The following is a 14,584-nucleotide window of genomic DNA, read 5'->3' on the forward strand; positions in this document are numbered from 1 at the left end:
TTGGATCTATCTTTCTGTCACTGCTATATAGTACAAAGTCTCACTGATAATGCCTTTCAGAGACCTGACCGTCTTCTCACAATAGGTGAAGCCCATGAGTATTTCAGAACAATACTTCTGTATTTACCAGACAGACATGCACTTAGAGTAAAGGCAGGACATCCCAAATGCATAATCCCTACCACAGGGGACAGCCTCCATTTCTGATTCAGAATCTTCTCAGTGGAAGTTTTTGCATAATAAATGGGCCTCACTAATCACAGAACAAAAGCAAAAATATTTTATAAAGACATCTACCTCTTCTATTTAAATGACTCTTAAAAACGTTTGCCAAGGTAGAAAATTTCATCTAGCTGGAGCTCTCACTTTGACAGCGCTTTCCTCGTTGATTGGGACAGTCAGTACTGGTGCCAGGAAAGCAGATGACTTCATACTCTTCTTCCATAGTCCCGTCAGCAATCTAGACACAGATATTAATTTTTAATAAAATTTCTCCTTTTTCTGACCAGGAAGCTTAACATCCACTACATTTTTACAGGTAATGCATGTCTCAGCAAGTACATAAATAAAGCAGTCACAAAACAGCAAAAAAAAGGGCTTCCTTTTGCACATGTTTTCCACCTCTCCTTCTTCCTATGGATAAAGACTATTTTGCAGAGTGTGCTACAGTACTATTCACTGGGTCCCTACCAGAGGCACTTACAAAATAAGCAATCATTTGTTTCTGTTTACAAGGATGAAGCTAGGTCTAACCCAAACAATGAGAGATCATCTGTTTTCCTCAGCATCCTGGTAAAAGCACCCGAAAAAAAAAAAAAAACGGTACATAACCAGTTCTTAGAAAACCTGGCTGAAAATTCTTCTTGATCGACACTCTATAGCTTTAGCTCAAGATATGACACAGATAAGCCTTAAGAGAGGCACTAGGTTTCAAATGTGGCAACACTAAAGTCAGTTGTGCAAAACATTCCATCGCTTATTTTAGACTCCTTGGACGTTAATTACAAACTGAAAAAGTACAGCTTAATGAGAATAACATTTTAGCTTCTGGTGATGTCAGAGATTTGTACACAGTGATTTCCTATGAAGTGGGGCTTTTGTGGGTCAAGGCATACTTGAATCAACACTCTACTCTCATGGAGACAATCTATTGTGTAGTTATCTTAATTTTATTTTGCAAAATAACCTTTTTTTCCTCAAAGAGAAATCCTTTAAGCAATTGTAAGACATTTCCATGGTGGATGCCCCCCACAGCTATGCTAAATGGTACACTGGGAAAAATGATTTTGTGCATGTGTATGTACATACACATACAAATACATACATCACAGATGTTTCATAAGGTCAGAGTTTAAAATTCATCAGGAGAACAACATTAGTAGACCAGTCAGAATTATTTTGCAATTTCTTATATTTTTCTAGATCTTTTTAAGACTGAATTTTCAGAGTGATCTAGATTTCTTGGAAACTGCTATACATACGGGGTTGTGAAAGATTGTTTTCCTATGGCCATTCAAAGTAAAAAGTAGCTAGTAACTTGTATTTAGACTTTTAAAAGTATGCATCTTTTTTACATTAATAGGAACATTGTTAAATGACAGATACAATGGATATAAAAAGTCTACACACCCCTGTTAACATGCCAGGTTTTTGTGATATAAAAAAAATGAGACCACAATAAATCATTTCAAAGCTTTTCCCACTTTTAGCGTGACCTACAACCTGTGCAATTCAATTGGAAAAAATATGTTAGGGGAAAAGATATAAAAAAATAAATAAATAAATAACGTACTATAAGCTGGTTGCATAAGTGTGCACACCCTTAAACTAATACTTTGTTGAAGCACCTTTTGATTTGATTACAGCTTTCAGTCTTCTTGGTTGCACACCTGCCATCAATTAAAGAGGCTCTGATTAACCCCAAACAAAGTTCAGTTGTCCTAGTAGAATTTTCCTGATATTTACTCTGCTGCCTGCTACAGCAAAAGCCATGGTTGGCAGTGAGCTTACAAAGGCCAGGTAAGGGCATACCTTTAGTGTGATAAGCCATAGAGATGTAACTGGAAATACAGTGAGCAAGGGTGACCTTAGAAATAGGCTTTCCCAGATGGGGCTTTGAAAAGGACACAAAGTTGATCAGACTGTCGTAAATTTTTAGTTCTATCCAAATAAAAGAGCAACTGACTGTGGACATCAAGCAAATGCAATTGGTATTCCCCTTTGTTCTGAAAATTTGGAAAGAAAACTGGCAAATTAATCACCTGGTTAATGTTAGCTTTGGATGTCACCTTCTGCATGAAAGTGGGGTTGGTACGAAGAGTCACTCTGTCCTTATGGAAGACAAGATAAGGAGGCTTAATTGACAATGCCTGCAATTCAGATACCCGCTTGGCAGAAGTGATAGCCACCAAGAGTCTGTCTTCCAAGATAGAAACTGTAAATCCACAGTGGTTCAAAAGGAGGAGACCCCAGGGCCTGCAAAACCAAAGTAAAATCCCGAGGAGGCATGGGGTCCTTGACTGGTGGCCTAAGGATGAAGGTACCCTTCAAAAAGACCTTGCAGAGTTTAGAAGGGAAGGCGGCAGAATTCTCATCCATACGGAAATTTGAGATGGCTGCCAACTGAACTTTAATTGTAGAAAAACTAGCTCTGTTGTGGAAGGTATGGGCTAGAAAATCCAAAATGGCAGGAACAGGTGCTGTAACAGAATCCAGCTTATGCTGTGATGCCCAGATGGCAAAACATTTCCATTTACTGGAGTAAATTTTACTAGTAGAGGCCTTATGAACCACAACCAAAATCTTTTTAACTGGTGAAGAGCCATGCGGTGAGCTTCAGGCTGACTAAGTCCGAGTGTGGAACACCTGATGGGTGTGAGAGGAGATCCAGAACTGGATCCAGAGTCCAGGGTGGACACACCACATGAGACTAAAGAGTGGGGAACCAAACTTGGTGACACCAGAAGAGGGCAATGAGAATGACTTTACTCTTCAACCGCTGTGCTTTCTGAAGAAACTTGGGGATCAGAGAAAGAGGGAAGCAAGCATAAAGTAGACTGGAAGGCCAAGCATGGACCACAGAATCCCTGGATAACTCCCCTGGAGGGGGAATCAGGGCAAAAAACTCACTGCAGTTGGCATTGGAAGGAGAGGCAAAAAGATTGCAGCAAAGATAACTCCATTTCTGAAAGATCATGTCTGCCACTAAAGGATTCAGCGATCAATTGTAAGGCATCAGAATGGTTCTAAGCCTGTCCGCTACAATGTTGGACCAAAAAAAAAAATGGATGGAAGAGATCACTCACTCCCACAACCTCATGGTCTTGTGGCATTGGGGATAAGATCCAGTCCCCCTGTTTGTTGATATATCAGACAGACATGTCCATCTGGATGGTAATTGTCCCAGTGGGAAGAAAAGCTTGAAGGGCTTGCAACACCTGAAGCACTGCTCTCATCTCCAGGACACTGACATGCAGATTGGTCTCCAAGGGGACCACGTGCCTTGGACCATCTTTCCCATGTAATGCTTCCCCACCCGAGCTGGGAGGTGTCTGTGGTCACCATGATCGAGGGGAAAGGAAGAACAAATGGCCAGCCCAGGAGGAGGTCCGAGGACTGGAGCCACCACAGAAGAAACCCCTGACAAACCCGGGATAGCCGAATCAGGTATGAAAGATGAAAGTTTAGTAGGGACTACTGTATCACCAAGGTCCACTGCAGGATCCTCATGTGTAGGTGCAGAGTTGGCAGTAGAGTTATCATGGCCACCATCGACCCCAACGCCTAAAGAACCATACCTGCTGGGGGGGCAAGGAGTTTGTAGTATAAAATTCACATGTTGTTGGAATGAAAGTATCCTGTCTGGTGGCAGAAACACCCTGCTCTGTATGGTGTCCAACCGGGTGCCTAATAAAAATCTATCACCTGAATCAGTTCCAGGTTTGATTTGGCCAGATTGATCGATATGCCCAGGGATGATGCTAGGAGAAGGAGGTAATCCCTGGCCTGAAGAAGCCAATGCCTGATGGGAGCAGAGAGGAGACAATCATCCAGGTAAGGAAACACATGGAATCCCTGCAGTCTCAAGTGAGCTGCCACTACCGCCATCACTTTGGTAAACACCTGGGGGCCTGTGGTGAGTCCAAAGGGGAGTACTATGAATTGGAAGTGACTGGCTCCCAGCCAGAAGCGAAGAAATCTTCTGGAACGCTTGTTTATTTTTATGTGTTAGTACATTCTGAAGGTCTATGGAACACATCTAGTCATTGTTCTGCAGAAAGGACAGAATGGACTGCAAGGTGACCATCCGAAACTTAGTTTTGGCAACAAACAGGTTCAGGGCAGTGAGATCCAGAATGGGTCTGAAGACACCCATTTTCTTTGGCACCAAAAAGAATCTGGAATAAATGCCTGATCTGGACTGGTATGGGGAGACTGACTGGATGACTCATTTCTCGAGCAGCCTGCAGATCTCTATGGTTGCCGCCCCCCACTGACTGGGTGGAACATCTGGGAGGTTTCTCTTTGGAATGGGGGGGGGATGAAGAAATTGGATGGAATAACCTCTGGATATAATCTGTTTGTGATGGACTCCCATGCTGTTGGGTGCAGAGTGAGATGACCCCCGACTGCATCCACAGTACAGAAGTCGGGCAATCCCTCAGGATTGCTGAAAGGGCCTGTCCGAGAACAAACAGAGACCCTTGGTTCCTTGGACCCCCTCTGCTACGTGGATGGCGTCAGTCATTTCCCCCTCTGCTCTGGGGGAAAGTTCACCCTGAACTTCCTGGGAGGAGCCCTAAGACTTTTGAAACCACAACTTCTTACTCCCATGCTGGTTCCTAGAGTAGGTCCGTTGCAGGGTGCAGAAGCGGATCCTGACAGCAGACAAGGTCTTCCCATCTTTCTCACTCTGGGTAAGAGTATCACGAACAGTAGATCTAAATAAGGTGGACCTGTCAAAGGGGCATTTCTGAAAGACACCTTAAAGGGTTCCAAAAAGCACAAAGTCAGAGCAAGGTGTGTTGCCTAATCATAACGCCCATAGCAGCCACCATCGAAGTACCCTCAGCAGCATGAGAAAGTAACTTCATGGATGTGTTCAAGATGGCTGTCAAGGTGGCCAGTCGGAAGGAGAAAATCTTCTTCTCTTCCTTGAACATGGATCCTGGGGAAGACCCAGAAATTTCTTAAGGAGATCTCTCTGCAGTCTGGTGATGTGTGCCAAATAGTTTAGCACACACCGAGCAAAGGTGGCTGAAGTGTAAACTCACTTCCCAAAAAGGTCCATCACCCTTGATTCCCTGTCTGGAGGATGGACTGAAGAGCTCTCCTGTGCCAGCTATTTCTTGGTGGCTGCTGCAACCACCATGGCATCGACCAGGTAACCCTTGTACCAATGAGGCCTGTCCAGGGGGACACTGAGCACCTTGTCCGGGTGCTTGGGAATAAGCTCAACCACGTCCGGTTCCTTCCACACCCTGTGGGAGATGAGATCTACCAATGGATCCGCGGAGGGAGAGGACACCCAAGATGTAGAGGTCCCTGTGCCAAACATCTCCAGGAATACAGATTTGTCAGGGTTGGGTTTATGAGAAGACCATCCACCTCTTTGATGCAGGATCTCCATGATGTCTCTGAATGAGACATTGTCAGGAGGTGATTTAGGGGACCCCTCCCCTCATCCAAGTCTGTATCTTCTGTGAGAGATTCCGCGGGGGGAATCTAAGTGCCTCCTCTTGCATGTATGCTTCCAAGGCTTCTCCTCAGGAGGATACTCTGTAGAGGACTTGGAAGCTTCAATGGTTCCTGAAAAGGAACATCCCCGGGAGGTCTGGCAACAGGCTGTCCTTAAGGAGGCAGAATGGATGACTCTGGCTCAGAAACAGAAGGAGCAAGGGTGGACTCTGAGGAGGGAAGTCTTAAGGTCCTCAAGGGGAGTTGAGAGGACCTTCCTCCACCACATCGAAGGATGAAGGTGGGCAGCCCACTGAAGACGGGGGTGCCGAGCCCCCTGGACCATCACCCCCAGTGCCAAAGAGGGAATCAAAGCTGAGCTTCCCAGTGCTGAAGCCCCAAGTGGAAGAGACAGCTCTGAAAGTCTCACAGCCAATGCCAACCCCTCAGAGCTGATGCCAAAGCTACGGCTCCGAGAGTTGGTAAGGGTCAATGACATCAAACCTGAATTGCTCAAGGTAACCATTGGCATCTAGGTACAAGTGACTGTCGACACCAACACCTCAACACTACTAAACATCAGGCCCAAGAACTATGAAGCCGATGGTCAGATCGGAGAAGGAGAGATCAGGAAAAATCCAGGCTGCATGCTCACCGCTCTGGAGGGGGAGTGGAGCAGGCAAAACCCCAAGCTGGATCTGAGCCTGGAGAAACTTCATTATCATCCTGTCCACCTCAGCTTCAGACAGGCTTCAAGTGGATCAGACAAAGGACACCACTGACCCTGTCCTGGAATGGTACTGAGGAGAGGCAGGGATTGGAGACTTGGTGCAGGAATCACCGGCTCTGGGGAGAAACGAGGTGAATGGAGTCGAGGGACCACCATGGTCCGAGATTTAGCGGGTAGCTTGGCAGAGGAATTCCAGTGAGGAGGCCACTTCCTATGCTGCTCCCGCTCTTTGTGTCTGGCCTGGTCCCCTTCCCCAGGTTTCTTAGTAGGGGGTTGAGCCCCAGATGCAGAGGAGGGACTCTGAGAAGACTCAGAGGTGGAGGGCGAAAGGCCCTTCAAAATCAACTTATTCCTCATGTCGATAAATGCGCATCGATTAAAACCCACAGATATCGAACAGGAGGAATCCAGGTGGGCTGCCCCAAGCACACCATGCACAGAGTGTGGGGATCAGATGAGGGATCTTATACCCACAGTCCACACACTTTTTAAACTAAGCTGGCTTAGGAAGGTCAGCCATAGGGTAAATGCACACACACACACACACACACACACACACACACACACACACACACACTCACAAAAGACAGACAGACAGAGAGAAAAGACTAAGACAAAGCAGTTTTCTTTTTTTTTTAAACCCTGGAAAGCACACCAATGTGGATTAGAGAAGAATAGGATGAGAATAGAAGGAAATAAAGGAAAAACACCTACTTTAACTGAAAAAACTCTCAGAAAACCCCTGGAGGAGCTCAGGAAACATGGTCCCATGCTGTTGGAATGAGTGGCTAATGAGATCTGAGGGGAGGAGGGAGAGCAGGGCATTATGGGTAAGGAAGAAGCTTGGATTTTGGCTCCAATGCTGGTGTATATGGCCGAGTCGGATCCGATCTCATATCAGAGTCCCACAGGTTGAAGACCAAATGAAAACAACAACTTCAGATCAACTTTTGTTATTACCATTTTTTACCAACAATGCAGTCTTCATCTATGGTGCTTTCAACTATTCCTGCTGGTGGCTCGTGGGTTTTCTTATTCCATTTCCAGCATGATTTATCAGAATCCATGTCAGCCCAATATCAGCAGTTACATCTGTTTTATACTCATGCAAGTTTTAGTTTTGTTTACTATTATGGTTTCTGCTAATTTGCCATTAGTGACCCATATTAACATCTTCTCTTTTACTGTGAAACTTCATCCCCCCTAATACGTTCTTGGGTCTTTTTTCAGTAACAGACCACACTGTCTTTGAGAATACCTTCTTCCTGACACTAAGTAATACTTTCTAAGTGACTGGATACTTAAATTAATTAACTAACTAACAAACTGAATCATTTCCTGTTCCTGTTTACACCTCTCCCTTTCCTATGATTCTCTTTGTTTTATGGTTATTTTGAAACTTTGTGGGAGTTCTAGCTCATCTCCTTTTTGCTCTGTCTAAATGTGTCATCTCATTTTACCTATTTCTGTCGGTGTCTCTTCTCCCTTCCCCTTTCTCTCCGTGGTCTCCTCTCTTTCTGATTTATCATTACCTTTATTTCTAGCCCTGCCATTTCCACTTTTTTGTGATTGCTTTCCCCACATTGTCATCAAAATTCCCCATAAATTCCTTACTTTCTTTATTTACCTTTCCTTCATACTCTAACAGGAAGTGCTTCTTTCTGCATCTATTTCTGGAAAAAGTTATTTCAGTAAATTCTGCAGGTATTCTTTAAAGTCTTTAATGCCCCAGAATTCCAGAATATATGCTACCAAGTACACCTATCTCTGTTGCATCTCCAACAGATTTCTCCCACCCCTGATAATATCCTTGACAGCTTAGCTGATGTATAAAATTACTTGGGTAGGCATTTTTGAGTAAATATTCTGAACCTATGCACTTTGGTCACATATCTTAGCAAAACTATTTTATTTACCCATTCTTTTTCTATTATTTCCGCATGCTACTCCTCCCATTTCACCTTCCACCCTAGTCTTCTTTTCCACCTTTCTTCCACTAGCCATTTCCTCCCTATCCTCAATAGTTTTTCATCATTTTCCCCTCTGTTCTATAACTCATCCTCACCTTCTTTTCCACTTTCCATTGCCATCCATCTGATCTTCACCACTCAATATTTCCATTCCAAGTTATTTTCTAACTCATATTCTTCATGCACTTTCTCCCATGTTTTATTCTGTCTCCTACTATTATTTGGTAGCAGTAGTTCACTTTCTTTTGTTTTTCCTCAATCTCCATGTTACTGACGTTTTTGGTTTTGTCTTGCCTTACTTCCCCAATTGGTAATATTCTCTCTCCATCTATGTTTAGCTGTCTTCTGCCATTGTTTCTTAAATAATTTTGTGTCTCTATCTTCTAGGGTAGGCTAATAACTCTGCTGTTTCTAAGATAACTTCTACTATCTCCCAATCTTCCTTCCAATTCTCTCTCTCTCGCTCCTTAATCATATCCTTCCAGTCTGCATCATAACCAACATCCACTAATCTAAGAACGTTTGTAATCATACATGCTTGCAGTGTTTCTTTTAGCTCTGGGAGACCCATCTCTCACATTTCTACCGTTTCCATCTTCACTTCCCAGGCAACTCTAGATCTTGATCCAGTCAATATAAATTTGATGCATAACTGTTTTATTCTTCTTAACATATCTGTTCTTGCTAGTACCCAAAATGCCTGTCCTACATATCTTTTATTCTTTGATCAGGAGGAAGCATTTCTTGAAACCCTGTAGGAACACAACTATCAAGTCATATGACAGAAGATGATACAGTGAGGCCTAGCACAACATACAATACAAGAAGAATGTGAGCTGAAGTGGCTCAACCAGGTTTATCAACTATACAAGAAATAAATGCAGTAATACTGAGCTATGGAGGGAGCCTACACTCCAAACTGTATTGATACATAATAATGGACAAAATGTTGCATGTGGGGTTGATTTAAAATGCATAGAATTGACTTGATTCAATTCATATTTCAGAGTTTGAGACTTTTGAACAAAAGATATAATTAAAATAATGTATGTCCTGGATAATGGCCCACCATCACAGCGACATAGAGTCTAACTGTGCTGTCAAGTGAGATTGATTCAGTCAAGCCAAAAATGGTCGGTCAGGGGCAAGAAAATTGAAAAGACTATGCCAGTTCTATTTTCTTGGTAGGAAGGTGAGATTTTTTTCAATAGCAAAACACTCTATAGTGGAGCCTGGAAAGTGGTGCCATGGTTATTTGCATGATGTGTGGGTCCCTTGAAGTCACTTATATGGAAAAAAGTATACGATAAAGGAGGCCTTAATGCACATGTTGTCCTCAATTATCCTCATTAGAGTTCACTCTCCTTTCCATAATTAAAACATCCTCTCTCCAACTGCAGCAGCGATGGTTCTTTCCGCAACTCAGTAAGAGTCAACTGGGAAAGGGACTAAAGGATAGCAGGGGGGGGGGTCAAAAAGAAAACACTGGTTTGTTTAATTACTAACTTTTTGATTAAGGCAACAAAATAATGCATTTGTCTAGTTTTTTGAAAGGAAGAGATTAAATATAGGATAAATTATTTTTGGCTGCTGCAGAAAAGGATTTTTTTTTTGTGGAAGGGGCCATAGGTCTTTGATGTACAGTTATATAATTTGGACTAAAGGCTGGAAATTGGTGCTAGACAAGATTCAGCTCTTCCCCAACTCAGTATTTACTGGAGATGAATAAGGTTTATCGTTTTATAAAGGCCAGTAGCACACATTTCACTGTGGAATGCAATACAGACAATGGTATCAGTAACATCATCTAGTACAAGACGACAAACAAGAATAGGTGCTCATTATGTACCAAAAATGGCCATAATCAAGGTTAAAGCTCTTATGCAGTGTTAGAAATGAAGTGAGAAGATCGGAGAATGGCAACATTCAGCAAGGTAAAACTGGTGAGCAACCACAAACAGATGAGTAAGGAATGGTTGTGGGGCCAGATAATCTATTTAGAGTAGAATATGTTATACAGGTACAGCAAGGTCATTGTGTGGCTAGCTGAAAAGGTATGGAATGGCTTGACATATGAAGTTGATACCTGGTGATGCGGTTAAGGGAGACTGATCTGAACAGGAGAAAATAAGTGAACAAATGGAAGTCATTCTAAGGGAAGCAAACATAGTAGAAAAGGGAAAGCAATATGAAAACAGAGACGAAGGAAAGACAATGAGAAGATATGCTGGACAATGCAAAAAGGAATAATATAATATAACTCCCTTAAGAGAAGACTTTTGTGGTCTCTCTTATGGATGGGGGGATCTTGCTAAACTTAGAGGATCAATTAGGTTAAAAGTATGAAGAAGGATTTTGTTTAATTTGTTTATTTTTTTAGCTGAATTATTGGAATTTTCATTTTTGAGGATGACAATTTAAGGATGGAAAGGAGCTGTGTTTTAGACAATGTGAACAGGAAAAGACAAATGGTTAAAACAGGTGAGAAAAAAGTTAAAAGGATGTCTACACAAGGATAAGAAGCACAAAGCTTAAGCCTTTGGAATGAGAATTGTGAGCATGAATGCAAAAAATATCTTGAGCCAGGTTTGGTTTCAGACATTATTCATTTAATTAATCTAGCTATGAGTAGATGTTATTTGTTACAGGAAACTAACATGAAAAGGGACTCACAGGCACAATCCCAGGATTCTGGGCCAGCATAGGACATTTGTGAAAGTGTGTATTTGCACTTGACTTAGTTCTAAGCACTGCAGCATGCCTGCCAGTCAGTACAAGGAAAAGAGTTAGAAGCAGAGGAAAAAAAAAAAAACCTCTGAAACCCATGTCAGATGATGACCACAATCTCATAATAATATGTTAGAATATGGTCCGTGTCTCCCAAACCCATCATGGTTAATGACTACAATCTCCTAAACCCAAGATGAATAATGAACACAATCTTCTAAATCCACAATGAATTATGGCCACAGTCTCCTAAATCCATTATGGCCATAGTCTCATAAAACCATGATGAATGTTGACATTAGTCTCTTAAACACAGGCTGGATTATCATCAGTCTCCTTAACCCATGTTGGATGGATGATGGCCATAATCCAGTCTGGGTTTTGGAGACTTTGGTCACTTTCTCATTAACCTAAATGGATGATGACCACAGTCTCTGAAACCAAGACTGTATCATTGCCACAGTCATTTAAATCTATTTTGAATGGATGATGACTACAGTCTCCAAAACTCACAGTGGATTATAGCCAAAGTCTCCTAAATCTATGCAGGATGACGGTCATAATCTTTGGCTGTTGCCTTCCTCATTAGATGGCTTTGGACCCTGGGAGTCTAAGGGGAGAAATAAGTGAGCCAATATTAGATGAGCACTTTGATGGTCAGGGTGGAATATAGTGATGGTGGAACAGGACCCAAAAATGACTGTTTATTACTAAGCTGGAACCAATTTAAAATCATTGCACACAATAGCTTATTACAAAACAACTGTGTACAGGTTTACACAGATTCTTCTGAAGAATATAATATTAAAGATCAGATTATGCCACTAGAAACCTTCAAAAGATTGTTTGCTCCGCACACTAGCTCAAGTTCATATTCTTTACCGATCACTTAAAATAGAACAGTGACAGACACACAAATATGTTCTGAGTTGGAACATGTTATATACATGGCACTAGTCTTTCTCTATTCTATTTAAATTAGAAATTGGCTAACCAGTTAAAAAAATATTTATTGTGGGGGAGAAGCCTGCTGAAGAATTCAACTTTCATAATGTTAATATAATCTGCAAGATTAGATTTTTACTCAGAAATGCTCAAAATACATAGTTAAATTATTCTGTTACTAATTAACAAACTTACAGAAAGCACGGTGGTGCTGCGGTAGCGTTGTCGCCTCACAGTAAGACGTTGCCCTGTTCGATTCTCAGCTTCTTCGGCGTCTTCTGTGTGGAGACATGCGTGAATGGGCGTACCTTCGTTGAAGGTTCTGCATCAGGGCTGGCAACACGGCACGTAAAAATCTACTGCCAATTATTAGCGGACCGGAGTTCCGCTGTGGCGACCCCTAACCGGGAAAAGCCGAAAGATGCAACAACAGAAAGCACCTTTGCAAAAGCAATACTGTTTAACATCTTTACTGAATTATCACTTAAGACACAGACAAGCATAGATTTATAGAACCATATTACCATGTTCACAGTTACAAACATCACATATATTTTACAATTATCATCAATCCAACTTTACATAAATTGTTAATTTCCTGCCATCCCTTAAATCTCACGTCTCCTCCAAAACATTCTGTATGTACTGTTCCCACAACTTCCATTTTTACTATGTAATTTGCTCCTACCCTTTTCTAAAGATCCTACTTCCAGTTATTTTATCTCTGTTACACTATTCACTACTTTAAATGCAGTTGGTTTAGACAGAGTTCCATTTTCTAGTAATTGCTTTTTATGCAGCCACCAGAATTAACAAGGCCTTACTGTTTGAGGGAGAGTATTTTTAGTGAATTCACTATAGTGCATTAAGGTAGAATAATAGGTCAAAATAGAGTCAGAGTTGTGTTTAAATGTATGCATTCAGTTTCAGAGAAATACAGAATGTTCCTTTCTCAAGGGAAATATACAATCTTGCCAGCTAAGCATAAGATGTACAGAAATAAGGTTTACAGAATGTTCTTTTGTCAATGAAAGATGTACATAGCAATGGAATGCTAGATAAAGAGGTACATGCAAGACAAGGCTTGGAAACCAAGCCAACCAAGGCTAAAGAGGCGTGAAAAGCACTACGGGTTTTGGTATTAGTAGGAAATATGGCAGATACAGTTAGTGAAGTCAGTTAGTTTGGACTGATATATAGAAAAGACTAAATATTTAGCATTTTAGAATATTTTGGATTTATATGTAAAAGGGTCTCCACAATACAGACACTCGAGCCTGAGTACAGAAGACAGGTCAAATAAAGACCGTTTCAGTTTATATTATTCAGGAAAATCAGACTATATGTGCAGAAACTTTGCATATATTTAGCAGCACTGTTACTACTAATCAGCATTCCAGCATTTTTACAGGCTGTTATTGTTTATCAGCATTGTTAATGAAGACAGTATTTGGATATTGTGAACATCTAATAAAGCCTTATTAAATCGAACCAAAGTGTTTGTATAATTCATTATGAAAAGTACAAAATACTTGGCCCACAAAGGAGAGACTGGCACCTGTTCAGCACAACTTTGGGTACTAAATAGATAGACTTTCATTCCAGTTGTTTCAAGTTAATTCCAGTATACTACAATCTTATCAGTTCTTTCTTTTATGTCTAGGCAATTCAGATTTTGTATCTTAGCTCAAAAAATACTTTTGTTAGTTACACCCATTTGCTCACTCAGTATTTCTAACAGAGTAGTCTGTAAGGAATTTTTAAAGTCTGACAACTCATTACACTCCCAAAACATATGTTTCCATAGGATCATCGGGGGTTACTAAGCTAATGGCCCTGGGGCCCTTACAAGCCTAGTCAAGAGTTTATCCCCAAAAATAAACCTGAGTTAGCACCTGTCACCCCTGTCAATGATGGACACAGGTGGAACCCCTGGGACAAATTTGTGGTTTCTCATCGCTCTTGAAGAGGGTCAGCAACATACTCTGTTTGACGTGTATGGGGAGTCTATTCCAGAGATGGGGCATCCTCTAGGAGACAAACCCCTCTCTCCAGCAGGTTGTGTTAATGTTGCATATTAAACTTAGGCCTTTTGATCGGGTTACCTCTTTCTTATCCATTACAACTCAACATTTGCCCTCTACCTGAGGAAAGTTTCTTTGGAGTCTGCTCGGGTTACAAAATAACAATAAGAATACCTACAAGCAAAAATTCTAAATCTTCTAGACTTTACTGCATATTTCAGAGTCATACATATGTTCTCCCATTGCTCCCTTGTGAATTGCTTAGCCAATCTCTATTCCCAATCTTTTCTAACTTCCTCTGATTGATTCCTATAGCTACTGTGCAATATTTTATATGTCCTACTAATTATCCCCTTTTTAATAGCAACATCTATCCTAGATTCAGCTAAAAACTCTACCAGAGCAGATTGTTCACTCAGGATTCCCATATCTCTTTCTCTGTGCCAGTACACTGATATCAGGGGAAGTAAGTCTCTAGACTGCAGTAAAAATGTCTTCTTCACCTCTTCCTA

At 41.4% G+C, this 14,584-nt stretch overlaps 1 protein-coding gene across 2 annotated transcripts in view; it reads right to left on the minus strand.

The window, feature by feature from the left end:
- Positions 1-14,584, minus strand: part of MAP3K12 (mitogen-activated protein kinase kinase kinase 12) — a 1,100,073-nt gene that overhangs the window by 891,880 nt on the left and 193,609 nt on the right. Inside the window, exon 3 of one of the 2 annotated variants that reach the window (XM_044083919.1) lies at positions 298-460. The exons of the other annotated variant lie outside the window; for it this stretch is intronic. The gene's annotated coding sequence lies outside the window, so the exon portion shown is untranslated. The remainder of the gene's footprint in view (positions 1-297; positions 461-14,584) is intronic. 2 annotated transcript variants of the gene reach the window in all.

The sequence above is a fragment of the Protopterus annectens genome, chromosome 9.part0 (genome assembly GCF_019279795.1).
Source record: "Protopterus annectens isolate FY-2018-M chromosome 9.part0, PAN1.0, whole genome shotgun sequence".
In the NCBI taxonomy this organism is placed as follows: Eukaryota; Metazoa; Chordata; order Ceratodontiformes; family Protopteridae; genus Protopterus; species Protopterus annectens.